Genomic DNA, 25551 nt, shown 5'->3' on the forward strand with positions numbered 1-25551 from the left:
ACTCTGTCACTCTTACTCTCTGTCACTCTTACTCTCTGTCACTCTTACTCTGTCATTCTTACTCACTCTCAGTCACCCTTACCCATTCATACTCACTCTCTCACTCTTACTCTCATACTCTTACTCTCAATTACTCTTACTCTCAATCACTCTTACTCCCAATCACTCCTACTCCCAATCACTCCTACTCTCAATCACTCCTACTCTCATTCTTACTCTTACTCTTACTCCCAATCACTCTTACTCTCAATCACTCTTATTCTCATTCTTACTCTCACTCTTACTCTTACTCCCAATCACTCTTACTCCCAATCACTCTTACTCTCAATCACTCTTACTCTCAATCACTCTTACTCTCAATCACTCTTACTCTCATTCTTACTCTTACTCACTCTTACTCTCAATCACTCTTATTCTCATTCTTACTCCTACTCCCAATCACTCTTACTCCCAATCACTCTTACTCTCAATCACTCTTACTCCCAATCACTCTTACTCTCAATCACTCATACTCTCAATCACTCTTACTCTCAATCACTCTTACTCTCATTCTTACTCTTACTCACTCTTACTCTCAATCACTCTTATTCTCATTCTTACTCCTACTCCCAATCACTCTTACTCCCAATCACTCTTACTCTCAATCACTCTTACTCTCAATCACTTTTACTCTCAATCACTCTTACTCTCAATCACTTTTACTCTCAATCACTCTTACTCTCAATCACTCTTACTCTCACTAACTCTCAATCACTCTTACTCTCACTCTAACTCTCAATCACTCTTACGCACTATTACTCACTCTTTCTCTCAGTCATCCTTACTCACTCTCATACTCACTCTTACTCTCTGTCACTCTTACTCTCTGTCACTCTTATTCTCTGTCACTCTTACTCTCTGTCACTCTTACTCTCTGTCACTCTTACTCTCTGTCACTCTTACTCTGTCACTCTTACTCTCTGTCACTCTTACTCTCTGTCACTCTTACTCTCTATCACTCTTAATCTGTCATTCATACTCTGTCACTCTTACTCACTCTCAGTCACCCTTACCCATTCATACTCACTCTCTCACTCTTACTCTCATACTCTTACTCTCAATTACTCTTACTCTCAATCACTCTTACTCCCAATCACTCCTACTCCCAATCACTCCTACTCTCAATCACTCCTACTCTCATTCTTATTCTTACTCTTACTCCCAATCACTCTTACTCTCAATCACTCTTATTCTCTTTCTTACTCTTACTCTCACTCTTACTCCCAATCACTCTTACTCCTAATCACTCTTACTCTCAATCACTCTTACTCTCAATCACTCTTACTCTCAATCACTCTTACTCTCATTCTTACTCTTACTCACTCTTACTCTCAATCACTCTTATTCTCATTCTTACTCTTACTCTCACTCTTACTCCCAATCACTCTTACTCCCAATCACTCTTACTCTCAATCACTCTTACTCTCAATCACTCTTACTCCCAATCACTCTTACTCTCAATCACTCTTACTCTCAATCACTCCTACTCCCAATCACTCTTACTCCTAATCATTCTTACTCTCAATCACTCTTACTCTCAATCACTCTTACTCTCATTCTTACTCTTACTCACTCTTACTCTCAATCACTCTTATTCTCATTCTTACTCTTACTCTCACTCTTACTCCCAATCACTCTTACTCCCAATCACTCTTACTCTCAATCACTCTTACTCCCAATCACTCTTACTCTCAATCACTCCTACTCTCAATCACTCTTACTCTCAATCACTCTTACTCTCACTAACTCTCAATCACTCTTACTCTCACTCTAACTCTCAATCACTCTTACTCTCATACTCACCCTTACTCTCAATCACTTTACTCTCACTCTTACTCATTCTGTCACCCTTACCCTCACTCTGTCACTCTTACTCTCAGTCACTCTTACTTATACTCACTCTTACTCACACTTACACACTCTCTGGCACTCTCACTCACCTTCAGTCACTCTTACTCACTCTTACCCACTCTCGCTCACTCTTACTCACTCTAGTTAATAAGAACACGCCAATATAAGACAACAAAACGTTTTCAGATTCTTTCTCACCACTTTCCAGCAACTTTTATAATTTATATAAATTATCTTAGGGAATAATACATAAATTATATATTTAAACATGATATTAGTGTTTAGTGGAATGCATAAGGAGTCAAATTGTGTTAAAAAGAGCGATTTTTAGAAAATTTGGAAAACTACTTTTTTCTATTCATATTATAACTAAATGGATTTTAAAGGTTTCACTCAGCCAATATATATCATTCACAATTTATTAATGAATTTTACAAAAAACACCATAAATTTTATATTTAAACATGTAAAAACTATTTGTTTTACATTTGGAAGAAAATAATTGTAGAAAAACAATTTATAATTAAACCTTTGTGTTTGGATTTTTTGAGTAAAAGTTTCTCAAAGGCTCTCCTGCACCATTCTCAATGCAAATCATTCCCACACCTATGGGAAGAGATAGGCGAACGTTGTGTAGATGATTTGTGTTTGCTGGGAGGCGACACTGCATGGGGTCAGCTACAGGCAGCACTGCCTGTGTGGGAACCGACCTGTGAGATTTATATTTATTTAATTTATATGAATTTATATTTACGTTAATTTATATACTTCGATAGCAATTTGTATAATGATAAGTGGACTGTATTTCTGCAATAATCTCAATCTCACAAATCGATCCTCTACACATTAGGGGGGGGTTATTAAATTAATATATATATGCAGCCAATCAAACTACAGAAATAACTACATACATTAAAGAGGTTCCTTATCTTATAGTACAGCAGGTTAGTCCACCAGGTATAACTAGGGTGTAGACACCAAATTATCCTCTTTGAGGTAGCTTCCATATCACCCAGTAACTGGTGCACAAATCTTGCATCCTCGTCTTGACCTGTCAAAAGTGCGCTAGCTGTGAAGCCAGATACCTATATATGACAAGTATATCAGAGAAAACAGTACATGGAACATGAAGACCTGGCTTAATTACCTTTAGTTTGAGGCTTCCATGTGATCTAACCGGGACACCCTATATAATGACATTAATGGCCACTAATGATAAATAATGGGTTTCGGAAAGAACACTTAACTTGATTTGTTGACAGCGTGTTGACAAATGGTACACCTTTGGTATCCATAACACTACGTCCAAGTAAAATTAACAGGAGCCGAATTTGCTCCCGTGTGAGCCTCTGGTCTCCTATAACAACAATGGCTGCCCTCCTTCCTCCACTCTGACGCCTGGCTTACATTGTCCAGATTTCAGAACGTGATAGAAGGGTCACATTTACTCTACTTTAATATTGATAATTAAGTTAATTTATATAAGATGTTTTTATGATGGTAAAGTCCAAAGACTTATGTATTTAAGAATAATTCCCAGCAGAATAGCTGGTGAATTATAATAGTATGTGGTGATGATATCCCGTTTTCTATAGACGGTAATTCCACTACAAGTTACGTTTTCTATGGGTAACTTGTTTATACAACACAGCTATTATCTGTATGATATATTAAATGCTGTCGGATTTTCCGACATAATTCCCCAGGGGGCTGCTCACGGGTCGAAGTCCTATTTAGAACAGACGAACACCGATACTCCTCCTTCGAATTATTACATTAATTTGATGTTAGTAGTTAATAATCACACGTTTGTGCGTCTGTTCGTACAGGACGGATGTCCCGTACTAGAGTTGCAGGGGTTAGAAGTCTAATGCAATTTCATTTCCCTGTCAACTCTTGAAAGGCTAATATTCAAGCCTAATTACATATTATTTAACCCAGAAGACTGGATGAGATCAAGTACTACAGTCAAGTATGATTCAGGGACTGCAGTGAGATCAGTGACATTAGATATAACTTGAAGTTTCTTCAGGTAACTGGTCACTGATATATAAACACTGAGGCCCATGGAATACATCTTGATTAAATAATAAATGTATCAAATCAGTCATCAGATTTATTGGGGTTTAATTTAGTTAATTGATTCAGAAGATTGAATAGCTCATCATTAAAGTAAAGTATGGTTCTGAGACTGCAGTGGGTTCAGTGACATTGGTCGCAGTGACTTGTAGCTGTTTTAGGCTACTGTTCACTGATTTGCCACTGAGGCCTCATGAACTCATCTTCAGCTTTAAATGATGATACTAACATCAACCTCTGTTACTATAGTCAGCTGTCATCTCCTTAGTATAATGCTACTGGAGAAATATAATCAGCTGACAAATTTAGATTTCTACTGGTATTGTTTATCTGCAGGCATAGGTCTCCTCAGGCTTGATACTGGGCCTGAGAGTAATTTACCTCCTGCAGAGTTTAACATGGTTATACCCTGATATTTAGTAGGGCTACCGATGAATCGATGGCAATAGTCTGTCCCAACAAGGAGACCGAAGTCAGTGAGGTGATCAGACTTAATATTATCTGCCAATTTTATTCCTCTATTTCTCAGGAATTTGGCTGTTGCTCTCAGACCTTGAACTTGTAGGTCTACTGGTATTTTGTCCACCACAATGGCTTGTACTCGACAGACGTACCTGCCTAAGCGTACTGATGGTTGTACCACCTGGTAGACTTGAGGTCCTGCATCTGTTACAAACCCTGAGATGTTGAATGACATCTGGGCTACAGGCCTTAATTGTAATTCATCTGCCAACTTTTTAGTGATATATGTTCTCTGGGATCCTTGGTCAAACAACCCACGGGTATGGACCTTGGCCCTCTTATTCAGGATGGTAATTTGGGCAGTAGGCAAAGTCGTATTACCTTTAGACTTTGCCGATTGGACACTCTTTGTTTGTTGCACCTTGCAGTACTGTACTGTGGTGGGAATGCTATCTTCCACCTTGGGGTTTGGAGACGTTGTTTTGGTGTCTCTGCACAATGCTGCATGGTGCTGACCTTTGTTACACCTATTACAGGTGTGTAATTGGGTATCACAGTCGTTGATGTTATGTTTCCTGAGGCACCTCGTGCAATGTTGCAAATCTTTGAGTCGCTCAACACGGGCGTCACTATCAGGAAAATTAGGGCAGTGGTACATTGAATGTTTCTCATTGCAGAACAAACATGTTCCATAGCTTCCTGTACCCTTTGGTGTCATGTTCTTGGGTGACACAGTAACTATAGGCTTGGAGGGTCCCACTGCATATACGCCCACACTGCCACTGTTCCACTTTGGTGTTGAATTATATTGTCTAGATTGATTTGGAGTACCTTTGGTACTCTGTGGTTTACTATTATTGGTTTCTGAGGGTTTACTTGGTGGTTTTAATTTGTCATGTGTTCGTAATTGATGAACTACTGACTTTAAACCTTCAGATATTTCATTCATGGATAAGATGCTTTTATTGTAATGAGCACTCATTTGTCTCAATATGTCCCTAGGTATTTTCTCCTGGACAATTATTTTCAAGACCCACTCAGCCCCGTTTGTATCTGCTGTCAGGCTGAGGGCATTGATCAATGATTCTACCTCCAGCTTGAAGACTTGGAGTGAATCAGCTGAAGCCTCCGGTGGGGGTAAATGCAACAGCTCATGAACTAAATGTGATGTTCTTACTTCTGGATCAGCATAATTATCCTTGAGGAGTTTTACTGCCAGATCATAGCCGTCATTAGTTAATCTCAGATGGGATACTACTGTTTTAGCCTCACCTGATAATTGGCCTTGCAAATAAGAGAATTTACTACTCTTTGGTAAAGATTGTTTTGAGTCTACAAGGTCAACGAATTTGTTCCAAAATTCATCCCAATCTTCCTCATTTTTTCCTGAGAAAGTGGGTAAATTAATTGGAGGGAGTCGAGCTTCTGCTTGACTCGTATTAGATGCAACTGTTGTTGTTGTTGCTGTTGCCTTGTTCTGTGCAATTAATTTAACATAAGGCTGTAACGTGGCCTGAGTGTGATCTTCATAATTCGCAAGATCAACCATAATGTCGTCTATTTCTGTTTCTGATAAATTAGTGATGGCAAGTTCAGCCACATATGTTGCTATTTGACATTTGATTTGCTCAAATTTACCTGCAGCTGCTTGATAATAGCTTTCCAGGTCAGCATAATCAACTGTTGATTGTTGTGACAAATCTCCACATTTCTTGATCTGTCTTGTTAAGTGGCCTTTAAGACCTGCAAGGGTTCTTTTCATTCTCCCTGCATTATCCATACTGGCTCGTTGGTGAAGCCTTGTGGGACTTGTACTTGGGCTGCTCATAATACTGAACAAGCACTAATGGTAGCCTAGGGTAAATTCTGAACTCACTAGGCAATAATCCTACCTCTACTAGAGGTTAGCACTTAAAATTAATACACATTATATATATATACAATCATCCACACTAATGATTTGAGTGATAAACCAGTGTCACTGGAAGTACCTTTAGGTTAGCTCTTCTATATCACCCTAGGATGGTAGAGACACTAATTAATCACTCAAAGGTGTAATGATCATAAGTAAATTATTATATATACAACTCAACTCGAGTTGATAAAAATTACACCCAAAATAGGGTCTGGACCATTCATTAATGGTGTTAGGTTGTTCAATATAGTACAACTGACTATTGTAATAATGGGACTAGGATGAACAATAATAGTTCAACTAGTCATTGGTAATATCCTACCCTGTTGTGGGTTGGCAATTAGTAAATATATTGTGATCACTAGTGCAATATATATTAAATAATTCTCTATTTGGAGAAATAATATACACAATTATTGATAATAGCCTCTTAATTAGCCTCTATGAAACTTCTAATATTATCTAGAAGTATTAAATATTATTAGTGACCTCGCGAAATAAACTCCACAAAATTCGTAGATAATCTCTCGCGAAATGTAACACCACGAAATCCGTGAACAATCTCGCGACACAGTCACTAATTTGGCTGGCTTCTATATTAGCGCTGTCATTTCACAGAATAACACGCCACCAAATCTGTGGGTGTGCATGAAACCGCTGACGAAGCTGAACTGGGCTGAGGGAGGCTCCTGAGCTCCCACGAGGCTTCGCCGCTGTCTAGACTGGCTTTGTTTAAATAACACTGCACTAGTATATTTAATGAATCCACTGGTTAACTGGTTCATCCGGTACTAAGATGACCAAATGTGGGTTCAAAGGATCAAATAATCCGTCATCCGGTTCGAAGATGACCAAATAATGTGGGAACCGACCTGTGAGATTTATATTTATTTAATTTATATGAATTTATATTTACGTTAATTTATATACTTCGATAGCAATTTGTATAATGATAAGTGGACTGTATTTCTGCAATAATCTCAATCTCACAAATCGATCCTCTACACATTAGGGGGGGGGGTTATTAAATTAATATATATATGCAGCCAATCAAACTACAGAAATAACTACATACATTAAAGAGGTTCCTTATCTTATAGTACAGCAGGTTAGTCCACCAGGTATAACTAGGGTGTAGACACCAAATTATCCTCTTTGAGGTAGCTTCCATATCACCCAGTAACTGGTGCACAAATCTTGCATCCTCGTCTTGACCTGTCAAAAGTGCGCTAGCTGTGAAGCCAGATACCTATATATGACAAGTATATCAGAGAAAACAGTACATGGAACATGAAGACCTGGCTTAATTACCTTTAGTTTGAGGCTTCCATGTGATCTAACCGGGTCACCCTATATAATGACATTAATGGCCACTAATGATAAATAATGGGTTTCGGAAAGAACACTTAACTTGATTTGTTGACAGCGTGTTGACAAATGGTACACCTTTGGTATCCATAACACTACGTCCAAGTAAAATTAACAGGAGCCGAATTTGCTCCCATGTGAGCCTCTGGTCTCCTATAACAACAATGGCTGCCCTCCTTCCTCCACTCTGACGCCTGGCTTACATTGTCCAGATTTCAGAACGTGATAGAAGGGTCACATTTACTCTACTTTAATATTGATAATTAAGTTAATTTATATAAGATGTTTTTATGATGGTAAAGTCCAAAGACTTATGTATTTAAGAATAATTCCCAGCAGAATAGCTGGTGAATTATAATAGTATGTGGTGATGATATCCCGTTTTCTATAGACGGTAATTCCACTACAAGTTACGTTTTCTATGGGTAACTTGTTTATACAACACAGCTATTATCTGTATGATATATTAAATGCTGTCGGATTTTCCGACAGCCTGGGGTTAGCCTCAGGCAGCACTGCCTGGGGTTAGCCTCAGGCAGCACTGCCTGGGGTTAGCCTCAGGCAGCACTCCCTGGGGTCATCACAGGTGGCACTGCCTGAGGTCACCAAAGGCGGCACTGTCTGGGATCACCACAGGCGGCATTGCCTGGGGTCACCAAAGGCGGCACTGCTTGGGGTCACCAGAGGCTCTACTGCCTGGGGTCACCACATGTGGCACTGTCTGGGGTCAGCCACAGGCGACACTGCCTGGGGTCACCACAGGTGGCACTGCCTGGGTCAGCCACAGGTGGCACTGCCTGTGGTCACCACAGGCGGTACTGCCTGCGGTCAGCCACAGGTGGAACTGCCTGGGGTCAGCCACAGGTGGAACTGCCTGGGGTCAGCCACAGGTGGCACTGCCTGGGTCAGCCACAGGTGGCACTGCCTGTGGTCACCACAGGCGGTACTGCCTGCGGTCAGCCACAGGTGGAACTGCCTGGGGTCAGCCACAGGTGGAACTGCCTGGGATCACTACAGGCGGCACTCCCTGGGGTCACCACAGGCGGCACTGCCTGGGGTCACCACAGGCGGCACTGTCTGGGATCACCACAGGCGGCATTGCCTGGGGTCACCACAGGCGGCACTCCCTGGGGTCACCACAGGCGGCACTGCCTGGGGTCACCACAAGCGGCACTGCCTGGGGTCATAACAGGTTACACTGCCTGGGGTCACCAGAGGCGGCACTGCCTGGGGTCACAACAGGTTGCACTGCCTGGGGTCAGCCATAGGTGGCACTGTCTGGGGTCTCCACAGGTGCCACTGCCTGGGGTCAGCCACAGGTGGCACTGCCTGGGGTCAGCCACAGGCGACACTGCATTGGGTCACCACAGACTTCACTGCCTGGGGTCACCACAGGCGGCACTGCCTGGGGTCACCACAGGCGGCACTTCCTAGGGTCACCACAGGCAACACTGCATGGGGTCAGCCACAGGTGGCACTGCTTGGGGTCAGCCACAGGCGGCACTGCCTGGGGTCAGCCACAGGCGGCACTGCCTGGGGTCAGCCACAGGTGGCACTACCTGGGGTCAGCCACAGGTGGCACTGCCTGGGGTAAGCCACAGGGGACACTGCCTGGGGTCAGTCACAGGCGGCACTGCCTGGGGTCACCACAGGAGGCACTGCCTGGGGTCACCACAGGCGGCACTGCCTGGGGTCAGCCACAGGAGGCATTTTCTGGGGTCACTACAGGTGGCACTGCCTGGGGTCACCACAGGCGGCACTGCCTGGGGTCACCACAGGCGGCACTGCCTGGGTCCACCACAGACGGCACTGCCTGTGGTTACCACAGGCGGCACTGCCTGGGGTCACCACAGGCGGCACTGCCTATGGGGTCTCCACAGGTGGCAATGCCTGAGGTTCCGCCACAGTCGGCACTGCCTGGGGTCAGCCACAGGCGACACTGCATGGGGTCAACACAGACGGCACTGCCTGGGGTCACCACAGACGGCACTGCCTGGGGTCAACACAGGCAACACTGCCTGGGGTCAGCCACAGGCGGCACTGCCTGGGGTCACCACAGGCGACACTGCATGGGGTCAGCCACAGGTGGCACTGCTTAGGGTCAGCCACAGGTGGCACTGCCTGGGGTCAACCACAGGCGGCACTGCCTTGGGTCAGCCAGAGGTGGTACTGCCTTGGGTCAGCCACAGGCGGCACTGCCTGGGGTCACCGCAGGCGACACTGCATGGGGTTAGCTACAGGTGGCACTGCCAGGGTCAGCCCCAGGCGGCAATGCCTGGGGTCTGCCACTGGCGGCACTGCCTGGAGTTAGCCACAGGCGGCACTGCTTGGGGTCAGCCACAGTTGTTACTGCCTGGGGTCATCTCCAGGCAGCAGTGCCTGGGGTCATCACACGTGGCACTGCCTGGGGTAATTACAGGTGGCACTGCCTGGGATCACCACAGGCGGCACTGCCTGGGGTCACCACAGGCGACACTGCCTGGGGTCACCACAGGTGGCACTGCCTTGGGTCAGCCACAGGCAACACTACCTGGGGTCTCCACAAGTGGCATTGCCTTGGGTCAGCAGTAGGTGGCACTTCCAAGTGTCATGCAGCCACAGGCGACACTGCCTGGGGTCACCACAGGCTGTCCTGCCAGGGGTCAGCCACAGGCGGCACCTGGGATCCGCCACAGGCGACACTGCCTGGGGTCACTACAGGCGGCACTGCCTGGGGTCATCCACAGACGGCACTGCCTAGGGTCAGCCACAGATGGCACTGCCTGGGGTCAGCCACAGGTGGCAGTGCCTGGGGTCACCACTGGCAGTTCTGCCTGGGGTCAGCCACAGGTGGCAGTGCCTGGGGTCACCACTGGCAGTACTGCCTGGGGTCAACCACAGACGGCACTGCCAGTGGTCAGCAACAGGCGGCACTGCCTGGGGTCAGCTACAGGTGGCACTGCCTGGGGTCAGCTACAGGTGGCACTGCCTGGGGTCACCAAAGGCTGTACTGCATGGGTTCACCACAGGATGCACTGCCAAGGGATCAGCCACAGGCGACACTGCCTGGGGTCAACACAGGTGACAATTCTTGGGGTCTTCCACACGGGACACTGCTTGGGGTCAGCCACAAGTGGTACTGCCTGGGGTCACCACAGGCGGTACGACCTGGGGTCAAAACAGGCGGCACTGCCTGGGGTCAGCCACAGGTGGCACTGCCTGGGGTCACAACAGGCGATACTGCCTGGGGTCACAACAGGCGATAATGCCTGGGGTCAAAACAGGCGGCACTGCCTGGGGTCACAACAAACGATACTGCCTGGGGTCACAACAGGCGATAATGCCTGGGGTCAAATCAGGCGGCACTGCCTGGGGTCACCTGCACAGATGACACTGCCAGGGGTCACCACAGGTGGGACTGTCTGGTGTCAGCAACAGGTGGCACTGCCTGGGGTCAGCCACTGGCGACACTGCCTGGGGTCAGCCTGAGGCGCTAATACCTGGGGTCACCACAGGCTGTACTACCTGGGGTCACAACAGGAAACACTGCCAGGGGTCAACCACAGGTGGCACTGCCTGGGGTCAACCACAGGCGGCACTGCCTGGAGTCAACCACAGGCGGCACTGCCTGGGGTCAACCACAGGCGGGACTTCCTGGGGTCACCACAGGCGACACTGCCTAGGGTCACCACAGGTAACACTGCCTGGGGTCAGCTACAGGCAGCACTGCCTGGACTCAGCCAAAGGTGGCACTGCCTGGGTTCAGCCACAGGTGGCACTACTTGGGTTCAGCCACAGGTGGCACTGCCTGGGGTCACCACAGGTGGCACTGCCTGGGGTCTCCACAGGCGGCACTGCCTGGGGACACCACAGGCGGCACTGTCAGGGGTCACAACAGGTTGCACTGCCTGGGGTCACCACAGACGGCACTGTCTGGGGTCACCACAGGCGGCACTGCCTGGGGTCACCACAGGAGGCACTGCCTGGGGTCACCACAGGCAACACTGCATGGGGTTCGCCACAGGCGGCACTGACTGGGGTCAGCCACAGGTGGCACTGCCTAGGGTCAGCCACAGGTGGGACTGCCTGGGGTCAGCTTCAGCCCAGCAAACACAAATCATCTACACAACGTTCGCCTATCTCTTGCCATAGGTGTGGGAATGATTTGCATTGAGAATGGTGCAGGAGAGCCTTTGAGAAACTTTTACTCAAAAAATCCAAACACAAAGGTTTAATTATAAATTGTTTTTCTACAATTATTTTCTTCCAAATGTAAAACAAATAGTTTTTACATGTTTAAATATAAAATTTATGGTGTTTTTTTGTAAAATTCATTAATAAATTGTGAATGATATATATTGGCTGAGTGAAACCTTTATAATCCATTTAGTTATAATTTGAACAGAAAAAAGTATTTTTCCAAATTTTCTAAAAATTGCTCTTTTTAACACAATTTGACTCCTTATACATTCCACTAAACACTATATCATGTTTAAATATATAATTTATGTATTATTCTCTAAAATAATTTATATAAATTATATAAGTTGCTGGAAAGTGGTGTTAAGGATTTTGAAAACATTTTGTTGTGTTAATATGTTCTTATTAACTATGTCTCAAGTTCACAGTTTATCAAACAAGAATATTAACATTCGTCAACTCTTAAAATCTTATATGTTATCTTGCTGGTGCAAAAAAGGGTGAATCTTTAGGAACAGCTATAGTATCTATATATCACAAATGGTGTTTTCCCTAACTCAAACAATGTAGGGTTTATTATTCTACACATATTTCTAATGACTCTTAGATGTTTACATTCTCTGAAGTATAATTGTGAAGGCTGTGTCCATCACTCTCAACACAGATTCTTAAACTCGTCTCTGCAGGTTCAACTATATAATTAGTTTCCATTTTGAATTTCCATGGACATTTGTATCCAAAATGAAACCAATGTGGTTTCCTTCAGCGCCTTCAGCCAGCACATTTGCTCATTCATTTCCACAGATTCCAACAAGGTAGGGGATTTACAGAAATTTGTATATTCATATTGTTATATATTAAAAATATGAATGCAGTTCAATATGATAAGACAAATACATGAGTTTATGATAAATTCGTTTTCTGTGATATACCATTGATATGCTCTTTTTTTCTTTAAACGGCAGACTAAACTAAAGTGCTCACATCAACAGATTTGATGTATAAATGGTCAACGCTCAACAGAGTTAGTATAAATGTATTAGTATAAATCTTACTTGTCTCATTGTTAATTCACATTCAATGTCAACTTGTGGTTTTGATGTGGCACGTTTGGCCAAGACACCCCACCCCATTATGCACCCCATACCCATCTTGTGGGCGGTTGTGGAAAGGGTTACAGAGGCACATAATGGGCTCAGGGACTGAACCCCACAATTCATTTAGCTAAGCAAGTTACAATCTTGATGAGCTAGTTACAAAATTCAATATAAGTCATCACATCAACAATGGGTTCGAGATCGACCTCAAGTACAGGTTCTAAATTAAGCAACTGACATATGTGGAGAGCTAGTATCAAAATTTATATGTTTGTCCTGCACACCGTCCCCCATCCAGTGGGCAGCGGTGGATAGGTTACAATCACTTAGTTGTTATCTACAGTTAGCAAACTGGGGATATTTGGCTAAAATTTCTGGTAGCAGATCATTTTGAATGAAATATTGACACATCGCTGGAACATTGGTTATAGAATTGTCTCTAAATTCATGTATCTTTTCGCACTCCATCACATAGTGACGGAGGGTGTGCGAATAATTTTGTTGACACAGTTTACATTTGGTCAGGTCTACATCAGCAGATAATGAGAATTCCCAGAGATACTTGTAACCGAGTCTAAGCCGAGCAGTAGTAACATCTAGAAGTCTGCTGATTTTATTGGATGATCCATAGATGTGTGGCTCCTCTTGTATGATATGTATGATAGATGGAATTACTAGTTCCAGTTTCTAGGCAGGCGATGAGTACTCACAATAACCTTAATTAAGCGTCAAAACAAAAATGTGTATACTCTTTTTACTCTCCTGACCTTAGTTCTCGAGCTATGTATTTCATTTTGGTACCAACGTGTTCGCAATAACATTCTCTAGAAGAAAATCAGCAAAAACGGTCACCAAAAGTTATATGAATACCAGCACCCAATAAATACCTACGTAGATGACTCGCCGTGAGTGCCCAAGAGCAACAAAATGTTTTTACTCTTGGGATTGTTATCACTTCCACACTTGTCCTACAGCGTTAATTTTGGTATCAATGTACTCGCAATGAAATTCCCAACACGGTGATATGAATATAAACGTAGAATAATGGTCGCTGCCCACCCGCAAGAGTGTGGGAAGTGGCGGAACTGTTACCCAGTATTGGTGACAAGACGACACATGGGCGATACAGTGCTTTGAAAGTTTATAATTATATCACTGTCCTGACATTATTATTGTATGTACGTCATTCATTTTTGTGCCAATGTTTTCGCAATAGAATGTTCTATGAGCCCGTAGGTAAAAAAGAGCAACAAAGCGTAAGATAGAATAGCACCATATATAAAACAACGCTGGTACATATCAGTGAGCGTCAAACACACACGAAATGTGTGTGTTTGATGGTGGTCAAACGATGTTTGATGTGTTTGATCAGGTGATGTCCTGATCCGCATAATTAAAGTATGAATTATGTTGAGAAAAAATAAGAAAAAAGGGAAAAAACAGGGGTGGGAGAAACATGACAGAAAAAGAGTAAAAATACAATTTGGTCAACAAAACAGCATTGTTTAAAATAAAAGATATGGATTGACATTTTGGGGGTTAGGTTGGTAGGTTACATTGAGTTAATTAGGTAGTACTTAGTGTTTATCTGTTATAGATAGGAGCTGCCTGGTATGGGCCAATAGGCCTTCTGCAGTTACCTTTGTTTTTATGTTTTTGCCCTGTAACCTAAATGGTTAGAGAGGCACATATATGGGCTTAGGGACTGAACCCCACACTACATTTAGCTAAGCTGGTTACAATCTTGATGATATAGTTACAAAATTCAATATAAGTCATCACATCAACAATGGGTTCGAGATCGACCTCAAGTACAGGTTCTAAATTAAGCAACTGACATATGTGGAGAGCTAGTATCAAAATTTATATGTTTGTCCTGCACACCGTCCCCCATCCAGTGGGCAGCGGTGGATAGGTTACAATCACTTAGTTGTTATCTACAGTTAGCAAACTGGGGATATTTGGCTAAAATTTCTGGTAGCAGATCATTTTGAATGAAATATTGACACATCGCTGGAACATTGGTTATAGAATTGTCTCTAAATTCATGTATCTTTTCGCACTCCATCACATAGTGACGGAGGGTGTGCGAATAATTTTGTTGACACAGTTTACATTTGGTCAGGTCTACATCAGCAGATAATGAGAATTCCCAGAGATACTTGTAACCGAGTCTAAGCCGAGCAGTAGTAACATCTAGAAGTCTGCTGATTTTATTGGATGATCCATAGATGTGTGGCTCCTCTTGTATGATATGTATGATAGATGGAATTACTAGTTCCAGTTTCTAGGCAGGCGATGAGTACTCACAATAACCTTAATTAAGCGTCAAAACAAAAATGTGTATACTCTTTTTACTCTCCTGACCTTAGTTCTCGAGCTATGTATTTCATTTTGGTACCAACGTGTTCGCAATAACATTCTCTAGAAGAAAATCAGCAAAAACGGTCACCAAAAGTTATATGAATACCAGCACCCAATAAATACCTACGTAGATGACTCGCCGTGAGTGCCCAAGAGCAACAAAATGTTTTTACTCTTGGGATTGTTATCACTTCCACACTTGTCCTACAGCGTTAATTTTGGTATCAATGTACTCGCAATGAAATTCCCAACACGGTGATATGAATATAAACGTAGAATAATGGTCGCTGCCCACCCGCAAGAGTGTGGGAAGTGGCGGAACTGTTACCCAGTATTGGTGACAAGACGACACATGGGCGATACAGTGCTTTGAAAGTTTATAATTATATCACTGTCCTGACATTATTATTGTATGTACGTCATTCATTTTTGTGCCAATGTTTTCGCAATAGAATGTTCTATGAGCCCGTAGGTAAAAAAGAGCAACAAAGCGTAAGATAGAATAGCACCATATATAAAACAACGCTGGTACATATCAGTGAGCGTCAAACACACACGAAATGTGTGTGTTTGATGGTGGTCAAACGATGTTTGATGTGTTTGATCAGGTGATGTCCTGATCCGCATAATTAAAGTATGAATTATGTTGAGAAAAAATAAGAAAAAAGGGAAAAAAACAGGGGTGGGAGAAACATGACAGAAAAAGAGTAAAAATACAATTTGGTCAACAAAACAGCATTGTTTAAAATAAAAGATATGGATTGACATTTTGGGGGTTAGGTTGGTAGGTTACATTGAGTTAATTAGGTAGTACTTAGTGTTTATCTGTTATAGATAGGAGCTGCCTGGTATGGGCCAATAGGCCTTCTGCAGTTACCTTTGTTTTTATGTTTTTGCCCTGTAACCTAAATGGTTAGAGAGGCACATATATGGGCTTAGGGACTGAACCCCACACTACATTTAGCTAAGCTGGTTACAATCTTGATGATATAGTTACAAAATTCTGTATAAGTCGTCACATTATCAATGGGTTCGAGATCAACCACAATTTCCTGAATAGATATAACAAAGGGGATATTAATAGGGTATTAAAATTGTCAACACAAGATAGAACACGAAACAATGGGTATAAATTGGATAAGTTTAGATTTAGGAAAGACTTGGGTAAATACAGGGTCAGTAACAGGGTTGTTGATTTGTGGAATTTTTCTTAACTTATAAATTTATCTTTATTTATCTTAAACTGGTTGGGAGAGGTACAGTTTTTAACATAATTGGGAAGGTCATTCCACATTCGAGGTCTCTTGATTTGTAAAGCATTTCTAGTTTGACTAAGTCGTACTCTTGGAATATCAAATAGGTATTTGTTTCTGGTGTGGTGCTCATGGGATCTGTTACAACCTTCTAGGAAGCTTTTAAGGTCAGGATTGACATTACAGTGCAGCGTTTTATATATATAAAATACACATGAGAGTATGTGCAGGGACTTAATATCTAACATATTCAGAGATTTGAGTAAGGGGTCCATATATACTGCCCGGTTGCCTGAAATGCTATATAGGCCTACTATAGTGGCTTTAGGTATTGTATGCACTAGCTCTATCTATAAATCCAACATTATGTTTGTAAATCAACTATGTATGTATGAAAAAAAATGACTAATACGTTCGGCGAATGACTTTGACTTCAACTTCACTTTGACTTCGTTCATGTCATCGTATTTTCCGTAATATATAAAGGTTATGACAATGCAATTATATTATTGTGTGCAAATAAGTTTGAAATTTCATGTACCCTAAAAATATTAAAATAAAGAATAAGAATAATTAAATAATTGTTGTAGTAAATTGTCACACGTTCATCATACGCAAACGAACACACAGTTTGGAGCGTCAGTACAAGACCGCCGCCATTTTAAAACACGGCTTCGAATGTAAGTAATGTTTTTCTCGTACTAACACTGTGTTATACAATAGATTTGGTCTTGAATTCACAAATTTAGTTGTTACATCTGACAGAGTATGTTAGACGGTGTAATGCTGGTCCATGTTAACGTATTTGTGGGCTTGGTTGGTTTAAATGTGGAGGCGAGGCCTGGCTGTGCTAGTGTGTATGTGGAGGCGAGGCATGTACAACACTCCCCAATAGGAAGAGAACCCACTGGGTTCTAGGCTAGGTTAGGCTTATCTGTAATAATTGAATTAAGCCTAGCAAAGCCTAGAACCTAGTTCAGTAATTTAAAAAATGTTGTACAGAGCACCACTTGGTTTCCGAACCCCTTGGGGACGAGACCCGTCGGTTAACATGTAAGTTCGTATACGAGAAATAGAGGGGAAAAAATAAACTAGAAATGTAAAAAGAAATTTTTCCGAAAAAATTTACGAAAAAACTCTAGGGGAAAAAATCGACAGGTTCATAGCGTAAATGCGACCGTGTTTTGTTTGTACTCACCAATCAGTGAAGTCCTGATCCGCTTTATAAAAGTCCTTAATTGTTCCTAACTGATTATTAAGACGTCTGGCAAACAACCTCTGGATGTTTCCTGTCAGCCTGCCTGCCAGCCTGCAGGAACATCCTGCCAGCCTGCAGGAACATCCTGCCAGCTTGCCTGCCAGCCTGCAGAAACATCCTGCCAGCCTGCCTGCCAGCTTGCCTGCCAGTCTGCAGGAACATCCTGCCAGCCTGCAGGAACATCCTGTCAGCCTGCAGGAACATCCTGCCAGCTTGCCTGCCAGCCTGCAGGAACATCCTGCCAGCCTGCCTGCCAGCTTGCCTGCCAGCCTGCAGGAACATCCTGCCAGCCTGCAGGAACATCCTGCCAGCCTGCCTGCCAGCTTGCCTGCCAGCCTGCAGGCACATCCTGCCAGCCAGCTTGCCTGCCAGCCTGCAGGAATATCCTGCCAGCTTGCCTGCCAGCCTGCCTGCCAGCTTGCCTGCCAGCCTGCAGGAACATCCTGCCAGCCTGCCTGCCAGCTTGCCTGCCAGCCTGCAGGAACATCCTGCCAGCCTGCCTGCCAGCTTGCCTGCCAGCCTGCAGGCACATCCTGCCAGCCTGTAGGCACATCCTGCCAGCCTGCAGGCACATCCTGCCAGCTTGCCTGCCAGCCTGCAGGAACAACCTGCCAGCCTGCCTGCCAGCTTGCCTGCCAGCCTGCAGGAACATCCTGCCAGCCTGCCTGCCAGCTTGCCTGCGAGCCTGCAGGCACATCCTGCCTAAAATATACGATGATGTACTGTACATTTAAGAAACAAATCTGGGTCACAGGTCTGTGGAGTGTGGTTAGGCTTACGGAGTCAGCCGGTCCCTCCCCCACCACCGATACACCTCCCCCTCTCCCCCCACCCCTAACCCATACACACACACACACTCTCTCAAAGGTCACGTGGTTCATGGTTCACTTCAACACCCATATATCGCTTCCTGCCTGCCTGCCTCCTTCCCAGCCTGCCTGCCTGCCTCCTTCCCAGCCTGCAAGCCTGCCTGCCTGCCTGCGTGCCTCCTTCCCAGCCTGCAAGCCTGCCTGCCTGCCTCCTTCCCAGCCTGCAAGCCTGCCTGCCTGCCTGCGTGCCTCCTTCCCAGCCTGCAAGCCTGCCTGCCTGCCTGCGTGCCTCCTTCCCAGCCTGCAAGCCTGCCTGCCTGCCTGCCTCCTTCCCAGCCTGCAAGCCTGCCTGCCTCCTTCCCAGCCTGCAAGCCTGCCTGCCTGCCTCCTTCCCAGCCTGCAAGCCTGCCTGCCTGCCTCCTTCCCAGCCTGCAAGCCTGCCTGCCTGCCTCCTTCCCAGCCTGCAAGCCTGCCTGCCTGCCTCCTTCCCAGCCTGCAAGCCTGCCTGCCTGCCTCCTTCCCAGCCTGCAAGCCTGCCTGCCTGCCTCCTTCCCAGCCTGCCTCCTTCCCAGCCTGCCAGCCTGCTTCCTTCCCAGCCAGCCTGCCTGCCTCCTTCCCAGCCTGCCTGCCTGCCTCCTTCCCAGCCTGCCAGCCTGCTTCCTTCCCAGCCAGCATGCCTGCCTCCTTCCCAGCCTGCCAGCCTGCTTCCTTTCCAGCCAGCCTGCCTCCCTCCCTGCCATCATGCTAACGGGTAGTGTGTGTTAGGCTTATCTTCGGGAATGAGCCGGTCTCACCCCCACCACCAACAAACCACCCGCCCCCCGACATCCCATCTCTCAAGGTCACGCGGTTCAACCACGTGACTACCACTCACTCCCTGCCTGCAAGCTAGCCTGCCTGCCTGCCTGTGCCTGCCTGCCTGCCTGTGCCTGCCTGCCTGTGCCTGCCTGCCTGCCTGCCTTTCCCTCCCTAATTCTCACTACTTCCATCCCTTCCTGCCTACCTCCTAGCATCTCTCCCTACCTCCCCCTCCCTCTTAGCATCTCTCCCTACCTCCTAACATCTCTCCCTACCTCCCCCTCCCTCCTAGCATCTCTCTCTCCCCCTCTCTCACTGATTCTCCCCCCCCCCTCATTCATACTGCCTCCCACCTAAGCTCCATCGTCCATCCACCCACCAGTCAGCCATCACTGACGCAATGCGTGCATTTGGAGCCAACATGGTGCACAGATGTTTCTTGATTGTGCAGATATGTAAAACAAAAGCACAGATTGAACATTCCAGCCTTATGACAATTCAAAATAATAGGAATAATAGGCCGTGAATCTGTGAAGTCACAGCGGGCAAACTGGACCATCTCCCACCCACCACAACAAGCCGGCGTGACGCTTGGCGGACCCCTTCCTACCCGAACTTTGTTCGGGTAGCATGACTCCCCAACCCCAATCGGGAAACTGGAAGTTTCGGATAACTAAAGTTCGGAAACCAAGTGGTGCTCTGTAACTTGAAAAATGCCATTCAATACATTACACAATTTAAATATTTTCAGGCAATCAACACAACCCTCATGTTGGCTAACCCTCTCTCATGTTGGTCAATAATTTAATTATTTTTTTATGGAGTAATCTTTGCTGTTGAAATGTAGTCTTTTTGAGACTACATTTCAAATGTAGTGTGTGTGGAGGTGTGTATGTTAGGTATTACCTAATATACACGGTGTAATATATCTATCTGTGTGAAATAGATTAAATCCATTTATTTGATATTCAGCTAATAGTTCTGTATTTTCTACATTCATCCATGTTTTGGTAAGTGCAATAATATGTATTGTTTCATTGCAGATTAGAGATTCAAGATAGTTCTAGATTTCCGAAGTACTGAAACGCGCGCCATACAGGCTTGGTGGATCTAGGTGCAAGGTAAAATTATTTACATTTACTTTTGTATTTATGTTTTGTATTTATATGCATATATGCATTTATATGCATTATTCTATAGAATAATAGATCTCGTAATAATTTTGCAAAAATAGTGGCATTTACTATTTTTAAAAGATTATTAAAAAATTTACTGATATGGTGCATTCGGAAGGGCGAAGAGGGAGAACGGCCTGTTGACATAGCTCGGGTGCAGGGGGGGGGGGGGTTGTGTAAAAGCCTGGTTTGTGCCTCGGAGAGGCTATGGGATCCAGTAAGTTCAGTAGAACTTCGGTTTCAACCCTTTTACCCTGTTGTAGCTCAGTCGATTAAGGCAGTGTCTGGGATGCTCCCGGACGCAGGTTCGAATCCTCGTCACGGCCCTTGTGGATTTGTTCATTTGATGTATCACGTTATTGTGATCTGTGTGTGTAATTCTTCACTTGCTACAGCAACAGGAATGTGTGTGTATGTATTTGTGTTGTTGAATATGACCGAAAGTGTAAGATTAATGATTCTAACACAAATCGTCTGAATATTTGTTTTTCTTCACTGTCGAGAGTAGTTAAAAAAATTTACTCGAGTTTATTTTCACACTTTATTTATGGTCCTTAAGTCCCTCTCCTTAATGCTGCTGCTGTTTCTCGCATCTTTGCATCGCTTGTATGTTTGGGGGTTTGGCCTCTTGCTATATATTGATTCCATTTGTGTGTGTTTGGGTCTCAGGCCCTCTCGCAATTTCTGTTGAACAAACCCCTTTTCCTAGTTCTGCATCTCTCCTTTGGTACAAATTTTGTTGTGCTTTTATCATATATTTCACAAAACTTGACATACATTTCATTTACTTCATGTCCTATCAGCAAGTGTTTGTCAAATTCTTTAAGGAAAGTTTATCATCCTGATTGCAGATCTCTAGCGATATTATGTCAACTTCTTGTGGATTCGCAATCATTATTTAATTTACCTTTAGGTGTTCTTTCACCAGCACAGCAACACTGTACCTCTCCCAACCAGTTTAAGATAAAAACTAAGTACTAACTAATTAACTCAATGTAACCTACCTTACCCCCAAAATGACAACCCATGTCTTCTATTTTAAACAATGCTGTTTTGTTGACCAAATTGTATTTTTGTTTTTTTCTGCAATGTTTCCCCCCCCCCACCACTCTACCACCACATTGAGTTTAGTAGCTCTGTGCACGTCAGGTGCTGTTTAATATACAGACCTACTCCTCCATTTGACCTAGTTTCTCTATCACATCTATATCACTTTGTGCTTTAGCCCTGGTGGAGCTTGGTCCACCAGGCTGTTGTTTGGAGTGGCCCGCAGATCCACATACAGTCTGCATATGATATACAGTCTGTTGATCAATTAAACTACAGTAGTTAGTTTTTATCATCCGAATGCACCAATATGTGTTCATTCTTCCCAGATGAAGGAACTAGGTAATATTCATCATCTGAATGCACCATCTGATGCTTTAACACACTCATGATACACGAGAGGTTTAAAAAACTTTTAAAACTTTTAAAACTTTTTGACCTATGTATTTAAAAGCAATTCTAAAGTTAAAAAGTGTAGCATAGGCCCCTCGCAGAATGTTCTTAATATGATCCTCAGGTTATAGTTTTCTATCTAAAACCACCCCTAGATCTCTTTCTTGATCAGAATTCTTTATAGATCTCAGTGGCTCGATCATAGAAACTGCTCTAAATCCTTGTTGGCCTGGATTGTGGAGGTCATTGGTCTCTATAAAACTAGTAATCTGACTCCTGATCACTCTCAAATAATTTTATTATGTGGGATGTTAGTGCAACTGGTCTATAATTCTTTGCCAATGCTTGTGTTGTGTTGTGTTGTTTTGGTAGTGATGTGCAATGTGTTGTTTTGGTAGTGATTCGTCCAGTTCTGGTAGTAGTGCGGTTGTTGTGTAGTGTAGTACTTGTGTGCTTGTTAATGACTTGTATTCCAGTCTTGTGGGTATCTCCTTTCCCCTACGGGCCAACTGCTTTGTTCTTACCTAGCATTTTGCTTTGTTTGGGTATGAATGTTTGTGTGCCGTATATTTTGCAAAATTTGCCATATATCTCATTATTTACTCCTCTGCCTAGCAACAAGTCTGTCTAATTATACTCATTAACTGTTTTTCAAAGTTCCCCATAGTGTCCTTTATTGAAATCGAGTTCATGAACCGTTTCAATGTTCTTATTTTCTTCTAGATTATATCTTAAAGTATATTTAAATGTTATTGTTATTATTGTTATTAAATGTTATTGTGACATTGCATTGCAATTGAGCTATGTTGTTTACCATACCGTTCATTTCGTGAGTATAAGTATAGATGCCACACTTGTGACAGGTAAAACCATGCCTTTTTTGAAAAACAGCACCGTCTGTTGCACGTAAGAGCAACCCACACTATATTATGTTGCGATATTATTTCAATATTTCCGATTGTATTGATAATTTGAATTTTCATAGATTTCAATTTATTTTCATTTCGATTTAATAATTTTGTGTGACATTGCATTGAAATTGAGCTGTGTTGTTTACCATACTGTTCATTTCATGAGTATAGTTTATTTTTTTATTTTTTTCATTTCATTTTTTTAGCTGTTCTTATTTTTCAGTGATGGGAATATCAGATCATTTGATGTTCCCAATTTTCTGATGGAAGCATCAGACCATTATAGAATGCATCGGATGAGGTAGTTTGGAATGGTGGGGAGGACGAGAGGGGGGTATGGTGGGGAAGACGAGGGGACAGAGGAGAGGGTAATGGTGGGGAGGACGAGGGGACTGGGGAGTTGGGGATGGTGGGGACAGGGGAATGCTGGGGAGGACAAAGGGACAGGTGAATGGGAGATGGTGGGGGAGGAAGAAGGACAGGGGAGGGGAAAATGGTAAGGAGGACGATGGGACAGGGAAGTGGGAATAGTGGGGATGATGTGGGGACAGGGAAGTGGGAAGGACGAGAGGACTGTGGAATGGGGAATAGCAAAGTGAATTATAATTATATATATTAATTAATTCTTATAAATTTCCAGAAGCCTGTATCAACACCCACACTAATGCAACTGAAAGAGATGTTGAGACAAGTATTGCTGATATGTTGAAGAACGCCCCAAACAAACTCGGTGGAAACAGATACAAGGTAAAGTTTGCCAATTTGCTGTAGTCTAATTCAATTTCTTTTTAGTAATCTTCGAGAACATTTATGCTATGAATAAGATAAAATAATGTAACTGATTTTGATTTATTTACTATTTATTATTTATTTACCGTTATTAGTATAATAGATCTCGTAATAATTTTGCAAAAATAATGGCATTTACTATTTTAAAAAGCTCGGGTGCAGGGGGGGGGGTTATGTAAAAGCCTGGTTTGTGCCTCGGAGAGGCTATGGGATCCAGTAAGATCGTCCTTCCTTTCCTCCCTAGAATCTGGATGTAGCAGGTGCTCAATTGTCAAAAGTGAAAAATTGGTTTTGTCTTCCGAATGCACCATTTCTGTAAATTTGCTAATAATCTTTTAAAAATAGTAAATGCCATTATTTTTGCAAAATTATTACGAGATCTATTATACTAATAACGGTTTGATAAAATACAGTAGACTGCCTACTGGATAATAGTTCCAGTCCACCTGTAGACAGGGATCTCACATCAGCTTGTATATTATACAAGGATAAGATTTGATTTACTTTTGTATTTATATGCATATATGCATTTATATGCATTATTCTCTAGAATAATAGATCTCGTAATAATTTTGCAAAAATAGTGGCATTTACTATTTTAAAAAGCTCGGGTGCAGGGGGGGGGGGGGTTTGTGTAAAAGCCTGGTTTGTGCCTCGGAGAGGCTATGGGATCCAGTAAGATCGTCCTTCCTTTCCTCCCTAGAATCTGGATGTAGCAGGTGCTCAATTGTCAAAAGTGAAAAATTGGTTTTGTCTTCCGAATGCACCATTTCTGTAAATTTGCTAATAATCTTTTAAAAATAGTAAATGCCATTATTTTTGCAAAATTATTACGAGATCTATTATACTAATAACGGTTTGATAAAATACAGTAGACTGCCTACTGGATAATAGTTCCAGTCCACCTGTAGACAGGGATCTCACATCAGCTTGTATATTATACAAGGATAAGATTTGATTTACTTTTGTATTTATATGCATATATGCATTTATATGCATTATTCTCTAGAATAATAGATCTCGTAATAATTTTGCAAAAATAGTGGCATTTACTATTTTAAAAAGCTCGGGTGCAGGGGGGGGGGGGTTTGTGTAAAAGCCTGGTTTGTGCCTCGGAGAGGCTATGGGATCCAGTAAGATCGTCCTTCCTTTCCTCCCTAGAATCTGGATGTAGCAGGTGCTCAATTGTCAAAAGTGAAAAATTGGTTTTGTCTTCCGAATGCACCATTTCTGTAAATTTGCTAATAATCTTTTAAAAATAGTAAATGCCATTATTTTTGCAAAATTATTACGAGATCTATTATACTAATAACGGTTTGATAAAATACAGTAGACTGCCTACTGGATAATAGTTCCAGTCCACCTGTAGACAGGGATCTCACATCAGCTTGTATATTATACAAGGATAAGATTTGATTTACTTTTGTATTTATATGCATATATGCATTTATATGCATTATTCTCTAGAATAATAGATCTCGTAATAATTTTGCAAAAATAGTGGCATTTACTATTTTAAAAAGCTCGGGTGCAGGGGGGGGGGGTTTGTGTAAAAGCCTGGTTTGTGCCTCGGAGAGGCTATGGGATCCAGTAAGATCGTCCTTCCTTTCCTCCCTAGAATCTGGATGTAGCAGGTGCTCAATTGTCAAAAGTGAAAAATTGGTTTTGTCTTCCGAATGCACCATTTCTGTAAATTTGCTAATAATCTTTTAAAAATAGTAAATGCCATTATTTTTGCAAAATTATTACGAGATCTATTATACT

This window comes from Procambarus clarkii, chromosome 9 (genome assembly GCF_040958095.1).
Source record: "Procambarus clarkii isolate CNS0578487 chromosome 9, FALCON_Pclarkii_2.0, whole genome shotgun sequence".
In the NCBI taxonomy this organism is placed as follows: Eukaryota; Metazoa; Arthropoda; class Malacostraca; order Decapoda; family Cambaridae; genus Procambarus; species Procambarus clarkii.